The sequence below is a fragment of the Orcinus orca genome, chromosome 3 (genome assembly GCF_937001465.1).
Source record: "Orcinus orca chromosome 3, mOrcOrc1.1, whole genome shotgun sequence".
Classification (NCBI taxonomy): Eukaryota; Metazoa; Chordata; class Mammalia; order Artiodactyla; family Delphinidae; genus Orcinus; species Orcinus orca.
The window spans coordinates 175351774-175364592 of record NC_064561.1 but is presented as its reverse complement, the minus strand read 5'-3'; the positions used below and the strand labels follow the sequence as shown (position 1 = coordinate 175364592).

The window sequence follows — 12819 nt, the reverse complement described above, 5'->3', positions numbered from 1 at the left end:
CCTTGTAAGCAGCTCTTTGCAGGAAGCAGCTCTTTGCAGGAGGCCCTTTGTCTCGTCAGTTTAGCAAAGCTAAACTTTAACTAACCTTTACACCAGGTGCCCCCATGCCCCATGCTTAACTAACCTCCAGCCCAAGCACACCTTTCAAATCTTTTGAGCACAAAATACCTTGCCTAACCTGTTGATTCTTTTCTTAGATTAAAGAAGTAGAAATGAAGAATAAGTAATTAACAGACGACTAGATCTTTCCCCCAGCTTCCCCTTCAATAATCCAATTGAACAAACTGTGTGAACAAGATGGTATCTAAAGAAAGATCACAGAGTCAGCAGGTCTGCACACAGTGAAAAATGAAGAGGACTCTGAACCCCTCCCCAGATGATTAACTGCGACTAGCTTCTCCTTTTTCCTTTTAGGAAACTTCATGACCGAGGAGCATCTCTGGAATAGGTTTTTGGACGCGAATCCACCTTCTCCCAGGTTGCTGGCCTCCTGAATAAAGCAACCTGTCCTTTCCAACCACCACTTGCCTCTCGAGTACTGGCTTTAGAGTCGTGAGCAGCCAAACCCGAGTATGGTACCAGCCTCAGCCAATCTGCTCTGCTCCACAGCTAAACGGTGACAACTCAGCACTGGGAGGCCCCTGTACAAGAGATAATAAAATCCTGTTCATTTGGAAGGGATCACAAAATTGAAGCTTTTAATTTTGCAGGTACAAAAACTGAGGTACAGAGGGATTTAGTGACTAGATTGAGAGTCTCAGAGCCCTTTGGGGACATACCAGGGAGAAGAAAATGAAATGAAATAAGGTGAACACCAGAGCTAGACCTGATCCCACTCTATTGCTCTTACTCCAAATATGTTACCCCCATAAGGAAGTAAACAAACACACCAAAAGCCAAAAAACAACAACAAAGAAAGAAAAGAAATAGAAGGGATTGGAGGGAGATAGTCACTTAACTACATCTTTCGGCATCTTTCAGCTCATCCCTCAGTGAGCAGAGTCGTCTTCTAACTTTGAACCCCTTTAGAATGCTATCTTCAGAAGTTGTGAACATACACACTGTTCTAAGATGAATAATACACTGCCACAAAATAAATCAAGATTACAGTAGGGGAACCTTGATCCAGTAAAATGTTCCTGTGCAGATGGAAAAGGAAGTTACCATATACTTTATAAATGCCATCACCTTGCACCTGAGCACGATAAGAAGAATGTCACTATTCCTACGGAGAAAAAGTTGTGTACACAGTATGTCCACATTTTCTTAAAATCCTACAACTGGAGTGTACCGAGACCTGCATATAAAACTAAGCCTCTGAAAAAAAAATTAAACAAACAAACAAGAAACTAAGCCTCTGACCTCCAGGCCCATGTTTTTTCCTACTACACCCCAGATAAGGGTGAAAAGCTACCATGAAAAGCTACTTCATACCTGGTTAAATACACTACAAACTTTGTCTCCAATGAAAACACACATTCTTGAATTTTCCACAAAATATCAATGTTACCTACAAACAAGGACGGTACAAAAAGTTGCCCTGGCTACCTTTTAAAAATGGAAGTTAAGAGTAAGGTCTTACAGAACACTGACAGTGATAAACCTGTTGGGTCTCATTAGGAGGGGCGTAGCCTCTGTGTCACCATAACACACTCTACTCCTAGATCGTGGTGCTTTGGAAAGGAGGAGTGATAGTAACAGTAGTCATTGATTTATCTTCCGGTCCCTACTAGGATGACAGCTCCACGATGGCAGTGGCTTGGCATCTCTTTATTCCTAACTTTTAGAAGAGGGAATGGCAAGTAGTAGAAGCTTAGTAAGTAGGGTTGTAAAAACAACTGCACGATGTATGCCATTTCATTTAAACATCCTTGTGAGATGCTTTAGAAATACTGAGATCTGCAGACTTATTAAATGGAGTGAAAATGAAGTGGACTGAGAAATGGGGACAACCTCCTAAGATCAGGCCTGGACCCACGTGTACAGCATCCACCCTCTTAGCACTGAGTGGCCCAGCTGGTATCCAGGCAAACAGAACTTGCCCCCCACCCCCCCACCGTCTGATTGCCTCCATCTCTGTGTCTATGTGTGCATGCACAAATACAGCACGGCACAGAGAGGGTCTGGAAAAATACAAGATTGAGACTAATCAGCTGCCGGTGACCCCTCCAATCCCTTATCACCTTGAACCTGTCACCTGCATGAGTCTCCAAGGTGGCAGATAGGACTGTTCCAATCTCTACCCTGCTCCCTATTCTCTGCAGAGAACTGTCAGATCGCCCTTGAACTTGACCTTCCACCTCCTGTACAGCCAATTTCTCCATATGTAGAAACAGAGAGGTGGTTCTCAAGTAGTCATGCATCTAGCAGTTTTCTAGGGAAAACTATTAAAAATGCAGATGTCCAAGCCCAGCCTTTGAGACGCTGAGTCAGGAAGCTGCATTTATAACGGTTGCTGATTCTGATACGGGAGGGCTTTCCGGAGCACACCGTTACCCATCCCTGAGCTCTGGGCCCCGCAGGATTCCAAATAGGAACATGCCGATTAGTGGGTAAAACCATTTACAGTAAAAGGGAGAGTGGACTGGAGCCCCTGGGCTGGAGGTGACTAGTAAAAAAAAACCACAAAAAAACAACAAAAAAACAGAGGGAGTGACATGAAATGGGGGGGATGGGTGGGGAGTGGATATCAGTAAAAAGGCAAAACTCAACAAAGGTTTTCCAAAATCTAAGTGAGACAGTTAAAGTGAGCAGTGCCATTGGTTGGAAGGCTGAAGAAGAGTGAGTTGCAGAGTTAAGCAGACACGGATTTTAAATCTTACATTAATTTATCTCTGTGGTCTTAGACATACCACAGAACAAAATAATTACTCACCTTACTGTTTCTCATCCATAGCACAGGGATAATATCTAACATATATAAGGCCTTTGTGAGGATTTAATGAGATACGGTAAGTAAACACATAATCAGGATCAATGGATGGGCTCAGTAAGTGTATCACTTATAATTTCAGAGCAATAATAAAAGGAAGGCTCAAGTTAATCATTTTTTAAATGAAGAAATGCTAAGTTCCTGTTTAAGTCCATATGCCTAGAGAATAAATAAGTCCCTAAAGGGGAAATGTACGATATTTGACAAATATCTGTGTACTTTGTTTGCCAAATACAATACAGAGTCTGCAAAGTAATATCAGATACAAGGCAGGACTGCGCTCCAGCACAGCTCCCTGGGCTGCAAACAGCTGGGGAGCAGCGAGGCCACACGGCCCAGCCACCCAGGGGCCTGTGATTTCGTAGACACAGGCGACAGCCCACTCAAAGTTTCCCTCATTAAGTCTTTTCACCTTCACCTCTGCACTGATTTTTTTTTTTAATTTTTGGCAGAAGTTCTCTGTGACAGTGTAGGTGCAGTTAATCCCCAAGCGTGGCACCTAAATTTAATTGCCTTTCACATTTCCATGTCAAATATAGTATCTCCTGCAGAAACTCTATTAATGCTGACGAAAATGATCAGAAATTGGTTCAGAAGAGCATGAGGGCTTGAAATGAACTGAAGCAGCTGAAATTCATGAAGAGGGGCCATGTGACCAATGGGGAGCCCATGCAATAAATAATCACATTCCCAGTTCCCCTCGTTGGAGGGACATGCATACAAACATTACACTCTCTGTGCAAATAGCTGAGGCTTACGGCATACAGAAAGGTCCAATAATCTATCTGCCTCATACTGAAACAGACAGTTGACCGTCATGGAAAATTAGTTTTTCTTCTTCAAAAGTGAGCTAGTACCACTGGAATCTACAGACAAAGTCAACAGTTTTATTCCTAGAGGAAGTAACCTTCACATCTTTGAAAAATATTGAGACGCTAGAGAAGGTCGCTATGAAATTAGCCACACTGTAGTGTTTATTAAATTCCTAGAGCTTGCAGAGTTTATTTTTAAAACCACAAGTACTGGGTTTAATTAAACTTGTCAAGTGTACAATGAACTTGATGAGACAGAGGCAGGTGATCTGATCCACAAATAACAAAATATACCCAGTGTTATTATGTTTTCTAGGTGAGCCAGCATGAGACATGGCCAAACGATTCAAGATATCACTATGGACACGATTAATATTGATTGGTCGTTCTTAAGATCCCAAGAATGTATTGTGCTTTTTGAGTAGCATTTTATTTAACCCAGCTGCTGACTGAACACGATCACATAAATAATTCAGGCCGTTGACTCTTTTTCTCATGTCAATGGACATTAGAAACATCAAGAAATACATGATTTAACATTTTAGAGATTTTACATACTTCTTTATGTGTTTCTTATAAAAAATACTTTGGAGACCATGCAGGTAAATGACAGAACCTTAGGGAGAGCTGGACTATTACAGTGACAACCACACCTTTTACGGTGAGAAGCAACCTAAGGCTATAGAAACTAACTGAAGGCATTGGTCAAGTTTCCACAGCTGGAGGGTGGGACGAGGGGAGAAGAAGCTGGGTTTTTTCACTAAGAGTCCAACTGATGTCACAGACCATGCCACAGAAGGGAAATTCCCAACTCCTATTCTGTAATAACATAGGAGACTTGGCAAGCAAGTTCATGCACAAGCAATTATGAATCTGCTTCTTGTTATTTGACTGCTTTCACATTTAAGCTACAATAATAGGTTGCAAGTGATAACTTTCAACATCCTCTACTTTATTTTTAAAAATCTGAAACAACAATAAAGTAGAACGCTATATATTTGGTGTCATCCCTCGGTATCCTTGAGGAATTGGTCCTGGAACACCCAGTGGATATCAAAATCCACAGAGGTTCAAGTTCCTTATATAAAAAGTAGTCCCATATAACCTGTGTATATTCTCCTACACACATTCAACCATCTCTAGATAACGTATAATACCTAATACAATGTAAATGTTATGTAACAATAAATAGTTGTGAATACAATGTAAATTCTTTGTCAATAGTTGCCAGGGCACAGCAAATTCGTTTTGCTTTTTGGAACTTTCTGGAATTACTTTTTCCCAACTATTTCGATCTGCAGTTGGTTGAACTGTGGATGTGGGACCCATCAATACAAAGAGGCAACTACATTCAGATCTTCATTTGTTCATTCGGTAAAAACAAGGCAGCCATGGGTCTAGGTGCTAGGAAAGCATCAATGAAAAAATCAGACAAAAATCCCTGTCTTTGTGGAGCGTACAATCTAGTGGAGAAAATGAACATTGAACAAAACGGACAGGTGGATTACATAGAGCCCCATCTTTGGTAAAGGCGATGGAGAATAACAATTCAGGAAGAGATGGGGAGGGAATTTAAGTAGTTATCAAGAATGAACTCATTGACAAGGTGACAGCTGAGTAAAGATCTGAAAGAGCTGATGGAGTGAGGCAACGTGTCTACCTGGGCTGGGTTTGGGGCGGAGGGAGGCTGCTGTCGGGTTTTAAGCAGAGGTAAAGGGCAAATGCACAGGCCCTGTGCTGTGGGCGCCCTCCAGGAGAAGCAAGGAGTTTTGTACGAGGGAGCCAAGTAAACAAGAGGCAAGACTCCGAGGAGATGCAGGGGAGACAGGGGCAGCAGGCAGCAGACCACAGAGGGGCTTGCCCACCACTGCGTGGCCTTTGACGTCTACTCTACATAGAGTAGTAACATGATAGGATTTACATTTTCATAGGATATCTCTGACTGCTATACAGAAATGATCTTTATAGTCATTCATTTACAGTCATTTTCTACAAGTCACTTAACCTTTTTTCATCTCAGGTTGGGAGGATCAAATAAACATATTTTAACGTGCTGTATAAACCTGAGTGACGTTTCATGGTCTCCTTGGCCACACCTCCATGAGAGCAATGAGTCTACTGCATGACAGTTACTAGTTCTCACATCTGCATCCCCACCAGATTTTTCAGTTCTTGGAACCTCGAAAATACCTCTTTCCATTTTTGTACCTGGCATCTGATGCAATGTTTAGCACCTAAAAGGGACTCAACAAAGATTTGGTGAGTAGAAGGTATTGTGAAATACAAGAATTATAAAAGAGCTATAAAGCAGAATTCTAAATCAGAATTCACATGTTAATAAGCTACTTGTAGAAACACAAACCCAAATCTTTGTTCCAAAGCCATTCCAACAGGAACTGTTGGTCAGATTTATTCACTGTAATTCTGCAACTTGACAATATAATCAGCTGAGTTGGACCGAATCTGGAATCGCCTGGGTAAATGTGAAAATATTTTTCTTAATTGTGTGCATAAAACTTAAGAGTGAAATAGCCCAGAAAGGATTTTGCCATTTGGCATTTGGAAATCATCAGAATGCCTATTTTTTTAAAATCATATTTTGTTTGACTCTCTACTTATGTTTCAGGATGTCACCTAAAGGACCTATTTAAGTGTGTTTTCAGATATATCCACATGATATAAATACCTGGATTTTAAAAAGAAGTTACTTAAAAATAGTTTAAATGTCCTTCCCATAAAAATATTTATACTTGGCAATGTGGGGTAATAGCATCTCTGCATGTCAGTTAACTTTTTGTTTTTTTAAAAACTATTTGGGGATTCCCTGGTGGCGCAGTGGTTGAGAGTCCGCCTGCCGATGCAGGGGACACGGGTTTGTGCCCCGGTCTGGGAGGATCCCATATGTCGCGGAGCGGCTGGGCCCGTGAGCCATGGTCGCTGAGCCTGCGCGTCCGGAGCCTGAGCTCCGCAACGGGAGAGGCCACAACAGTGAGAGGCCCGCGTACCGCAAACAAAAAAAAAAAAAAAAGAAACTATTTGGATAAAATGCATATACTGTGCTCTGTGGTTTAAAGATTTAATGTCATTTGTACCCATTAGACTGATGTTACCCAAAGTGAGTACCTAGGCACTATATTCCTGAAGTGAAGCTTAACAGTCATTTACCTTTATATATAGGCAGTATTATTAAATAAGTCAATATATGGAAAATCTTTCAAAGATCAAAGTTTTTTTAAGACACTATCCTCAATCTATACCATTGAGGTTTACTTCCATTCCTTAAAAATGAAAAGATTTCTTAGCCTTAATATGATTAACATATACTTTTAACTTTAATTAAATGAAATATTTATTAAGAGGTACCCCCAGAGTATATGCAAGCCTTCCTTTGTTAGCTTCTTTAAAATAAAATTTATCCATGCTAGGCAATTAAAATACTAAAACATGTAACAATAGGTATCTGATAAAAATAAATCATTCCTTTATGTCAACATGGTCATTATTTGTACTTAGTATTTGAGTTACAAAGTCATTCAAGTTTCAAATAATACTAATCATGTAGAATTGTTAATTTGTGATTGTCATAAGCTGAGAGTCATTCTCTGTTGCTATTATCATCCATTTGGAAACGCTCTAAAGATAAAAACCTAAAGACTTTATGAGGCATTCCATCTTACTATACTCACAATTCTACAATGTACATCTCTCCTACAAATATACAGTCTGATATACAACACCCACAGACGGTCATCTTGTTAAATTGCCAGCATTCTGAAATTGTTTCTTTAATCCCTTGAGTATCACAAATATTCTAACTCTAGCAGCAACACAGGTAAAATCTATGAAGTCATTGTAAATTTGGTCAATGATTCTCTCAATGAGTTATCTGGATAAAAGCAATCTGGAAACATTTCTATGGTAAAGGTTTTCTATAATTATGGGATGACTGCACCCCATTTACACCTGCACCATTTAGAATGATCAAAACATGTAATTATTGTATTCTAGTTCCAATATAAGCTCATCATTGAGAACTAAATTATCCCTATAAGAAAGGGATCAAATTACCTCTATAAGAAAGGGTATGCAATGCAACAAGTTAGCTGCCCAGTATACTGAATTTTTAGTTACCTTATATAGTGTCAGTGTTTGGGTGATTTTTATGCCTTTACTCTCTATGAATAATTTCTTTCTGGGTGAGGTTATTCATTTAATTCTGTACCGAAAGGGAAAAAGGAAAGACCCATAATTTCCAAATTAGCTTTTAATTACTAGATAATTTGCACTTAATTATACATGGCTACTTACACGGACAACCCGTAACTTTCATAAAATCTAAAGTATGTATCTACGGCACACCAAGTTTTACTAAAAACGATTATTAAACAGTTACAATGGTTAGTTGAAAGGGAAACGGCACATCGATCCTTACAACTGCTTTCTGTTTAATTTGGTATTTGGTAATTTGGTATTTAATTTTCTTTTACAATTTCAACATTAATACTCTGAACACACTGACAACTGTGAAGCCAGAAATAAATTCTAACCATGTTTTCTACACAGAACTCTCAACCTGCAGTTTTAAAACTTTAGTTAAAACCATCACAAAAACAACATTCACAATGAAAGCATTCAAAAAACAAATACGTTTACTTTCCATTTTTTTCTCTGTTACCTTTAGAAATAAATGGTCCTTAAATACCTCAAAACCGTAGTCTAGGCAAACAAGTCCAGTAGCCACAAAGATGCGCGCTTACTTTTCCCTCCTTCCCAAGCAACGAGGCAGGCGGTTCCCTCCTCTCCTCCCGTCCCGCACCACGGCTACAAGGAACCCCAGAGGAGCTCAAAAATCACGAACGGCGTGGAAAAACAGCCTCAAAAAAGTCAGGACGTCAAATTATCAGAGTTTAATTTCTGCTTTCACTTGCAAATGGTTGAAGAGAAAGCAAAGCAAGAAGCATCAGAGATACCACAAGCTTAGTGGTTGCAGTCTTAAAAGAGAAAAGAATTGAGTTCAGCCAGGCACAAAGGTCTCCATGGCAACAGTGAATTTAGACCCCCATCGGCATTATTTATGCAACATTTCATCACAAAAGGACCCTCCCACTAGCCTGCCTAGCAAATTCTAGTTTTCTAATCTTCCATTGCTTTACCCTGAATTTGTATCTGGATCCCTACCTGCATCTCAACATTGAAAAACAAAATTCCCCACAGAATCATAAAATTATTCTCAAACTGAATCTAGACTTTGTTTCCGTGGTGAATTCAAAGGCAGGAGATAGATTCAAGATTGTTTAGAGTTCACATTCAAAGCCAGTCTAGTTATATTTCAAAGATGGGCACTGCAACCAACACAAGTTTATTCAAAATTTTTTTATTTTTTGAAATGAGATTGTAATTCAAAAGAAATAAAAAATACGGCAAAGTGTAAGCAACCCAAAAGGCTCACAGAAAAGAGAACTTGTCTAGATGCTGACTTTGAAACTAAACTTTATATACTGATATCCACCCCCAGCTATTATAATACCTCAAACACTCCTTTGAATCTTTTATCCGATTTTCCCCATTTTAGCCATGACTTACAAACACACAAATTGAACAACGTATTTTAAACATTTTTTATTGAACAGTGTACGGAAGGGACTCAGGTCACATTTTATAATTATACAAACTGGGGCAAGTTATTTAAAACAGAGATGACAGCTCAATGTAATTAGGTAACTGAGAGTATTAACAAGGTGATAACTTATTGACGAAATACTGTCTTGAATTCTAAAAGTTTATACAACTATAATTGTCAGGATAATACTTGATGATGTTGAAAGGAAGTACTACTAGACCTCATTTGAAAAGGACTGTACTTAGTATTAGCTCAGATAAGAACCAAACAGGGTGACTTTTTTATGGTTTATTACAACTGAAAAAAACTTTTTGTGGTTTTATTTTTTTTTAATTTTTTAATTGAAGTACAGTTGATTTACAATGTTGTGTTAGTTTCAGGTATACAGCAAAGTGACGCAGTTATATATATATATACATATATATATTTATATATATATATGTATATATATTGTTTTTCAGATTCTTTTCTCTTATAGGTTATTACAAAATATTGAGTATAGTTCCCTGTGCTATACAGTAGGTCCTTTTGTTGGTTATCTATTTTATATACAGTAGAAACAGTGACTTTTTAAAATTAAGTTTTGATTTTTTTTAAACAATACAAGCTTACTATTAAAAATTCAAAGAGCACATACTTTTATAAAGTAAAGGGTATTTCTCATTCCACACACCAACACCAATCCCACTCTCCCTTAATACAGTTGTATGTCCAGGCCTAAATCATGCACCTTGATCTAGGTCTTGATTGACTATGTCGTCCCTAAGACAGTTTTGCAAGAATGCTTCATGGGTGCTTGTGTTTCCTGCCAGTGCAGATTTGATAAGATTTTCTGTCACCTGCAAGATTGGTAAATATCCCTGTCCCATAAGGCCAGGAGGCTTTATTCACCTAGAATGGGGTGTTCCTGGTGCCTCCAGAGCTCAGCTCACCTCCATTTCTGTGAAGATACCCCTGAAGTCGGGCAAATCATGGCCCTACTTAGCGGTTCTCCAATGTGTGTGAATAAGTCATTCAGGTCTCTTCTGACATTGAAAACTGAAGAAGGCAATACTGGCTGAGGCTGATATTCTCAGGCTGACAGTCTCTCTTTTAAGAAAATTACTTTCCCAGGTGAGAATGATGACCACTCATACATTAGTTCCCAGCTCTCTCTCTTCCATATCTATTGCCTTCTTTTTTGTTGCTTTTATGTGTTTTTTTTCTCTTTGTTTTATTTCCCCACACCAGTCCTCTTTATTTCTGCACTATCTATTCTTGAGGCTTCAAATGTGGTTTCATTTCAGGAAATGGCTTTATTTTTTCCTATCTTTCCATGAGCATCACCAGCTCACTGTTACTCCTTTCATGTCTTTTTTGTCTTATCATCATCTCTTTGATCTCATTTCCCCCCCATGATTTTAAATGTCTTCAGGCTATAAAAAAGAATATGGCTAACTTTCTCTTAAGTTTCCTGGGGGTAATTTTATTTTCTGGAGTTATACTTTCTCTGCCTTTTGTATATTATTGTGTTACTTTCTTCTCGTTCTGATTTTTTACTTTTTTTGATAGTGTTAACCCACTGTCTTTATTTAAACTCTTCAGTTTATTACTTATTTTTGAATTATGGTGACCTTATCTTGGCCTGACTTTTGCTTAAAAACAGATTGAGGAAGAGAGGGGTGCTGAGTATGAAGGAAGTGAAAACTAAAAATGCAGTTCTTGTAACACCCCCTCAAGATTATTCTCTCTTGTTGGAGTTTGTCCTCCTTGGGGCCTTTTGTCACTCCCATGTTCCCCCACATCTTCAGGGCTCCATGTTCCTATGAAGAATGCTGAGTCATGACCCTCCTTCCTTCCTTCCATCCATCGTTCCCTCCTTCCTTCTTTTGAAATGAAATTTGCATACCGAATGAAATCTGAAAAGTGGTTTCTAAACTCTGCGTACCTTCTTTATATGAGTTGGTGGCTGATTCTGTTCCTAGCATTATTGTAAGTGGAATCGTATTTCTAATTTTTTGTATTCTTGGTTGATCTTAGTGTTTCCCGGAAAGAAGCAGAATGAGCCGAACATTGTGGAATATTCATAATAATGGTTTAAAACTATATCCTAAAAAAGCATAAATACTTGTTTGTCACAAAATTTAACAGTCATTTGTAATTTAAAATACTATCTTTGCAAACTAGGCATGGAGAGGAGTCCCCTCCATTTGATAATGAAAAAATTACAATCAGAGGTAAATACTGAAAACATCTCCTTAAATATGAATGAAATATCATTCACTGCTATCACCACACTTCTTAACACCATACTGGAGGTCTTAGGCAATAGAGTAAAAACAAAAAGGAAATGTAAAAATACATCAATTTTCTTTAATGTACATTAGCAATAAAGAAATTAAAACAATAATCATATATATAAATATCATAGAAAAACATCCAGTGACTAGGAACATATCTGTGAAAGTGGTATAAGACCTCCACACTAAACACTACACAACGTAAGCAGCTCCTCTGCCCCTTTTCTGTTTGTTCATCCCTGTTTTCCTCAGACCTTCATCATAAAGATGAGATCACTAGGCTAGCTCCTGATTCTTGCTTTACTGAACGTACACAATGCCTTGCCTAACCTGTTGATTCCTTTCCTGGATTAGAGGAGTGAATGAAGAATTAAGTAGTTAAAGAATGTCTGACTCTACACTCCCAGCTTCCCCTTAGTAGATCTGCAGGCAGACCATGCAGGCAAGAAAGCATCCAAAGGAAGATCAGGAGAAGTCAGCAGGTCTGCATGCAATGGAAAGATGATGAAGAATCCGACCTCCTACCTTAATGATTAACTGAGATTGTCACCCCTTTTTCCCTTTAAAAATTGTCATGGCTGAGCACAATCTTCAGAGTTGGTTTCTGGACATGAGTCCACCTTCTCCCCAGATTGCCAGCTTTTCTGAATACAGCATCTTTCCTTTCTACTGACACTTGCCCCTCGATTATTGGCTTTTGAGCAGCAAGCTGCCTAACCTGAGTGTGGTAACAACAACACTGTTGAAATTAAAGCAGACCCAAATCATTGGAGGGAAATACCGTGTTTATGGATTGACAGATTCAATACTGTAAAGATTTCAATCTCCTTGGGTTAACTGACAGATTTAACACAATTCCAATACAAACCTCAGCCTGTGTTTTTCAGCCTCTCCTTTCATGGAGAGGCTGAGGTAATGGATAGCGGATTCTAACATGTACATGAAAATGCAAGTTGCCAAGAAGAGCAAGTAGTCTTGAAGAAAAGAAACAAATCCGGAAGGCTGAACCTAGCAGATAAGAAGGCACATTACAAAGCTGTGGCAATTAGTACCATGTGGTGTCCACGTAAGGAGAGACAGAATAGTGGAACAAGAGAGAATCTGGACACCAAGCCACACATATTCCTAATTTATGAGGCTGATGACACTGCCATGCAGTGGAAAAGATGGTGCTTT

At 38.8% G+C, this 12819-nt stretch overlaps 1 protein-coding gene across 6 annotated transcripts in view; it reads right to left on the bottom strand.

Moving 5' to 3' along the window:
- Positions 1–12819, bottom strand: part of CTNND2 (catenin delta 2) — a 947506-nt gene that overhangs the window by 624531 nt on the left and 310156 nt on the right. The window contains exon 1 of one of the 6 annotated variants that reach the window (XM_049708371.1): positions 8420–8715. The exons of 3 other annotated variants lie outside the window; for them this stretch is intronic. The gene's annotated coding sequence lies outside the window, so the exon portion shown is untranslated. Of the gene's footprint in view, positions 1–8419; positions 8716–12819 lie in introns of those variants that run through there. 2 more of the 6 variants (XM_049708372.1, XM_004274485.4) reach the window with 2 other exon arrangements.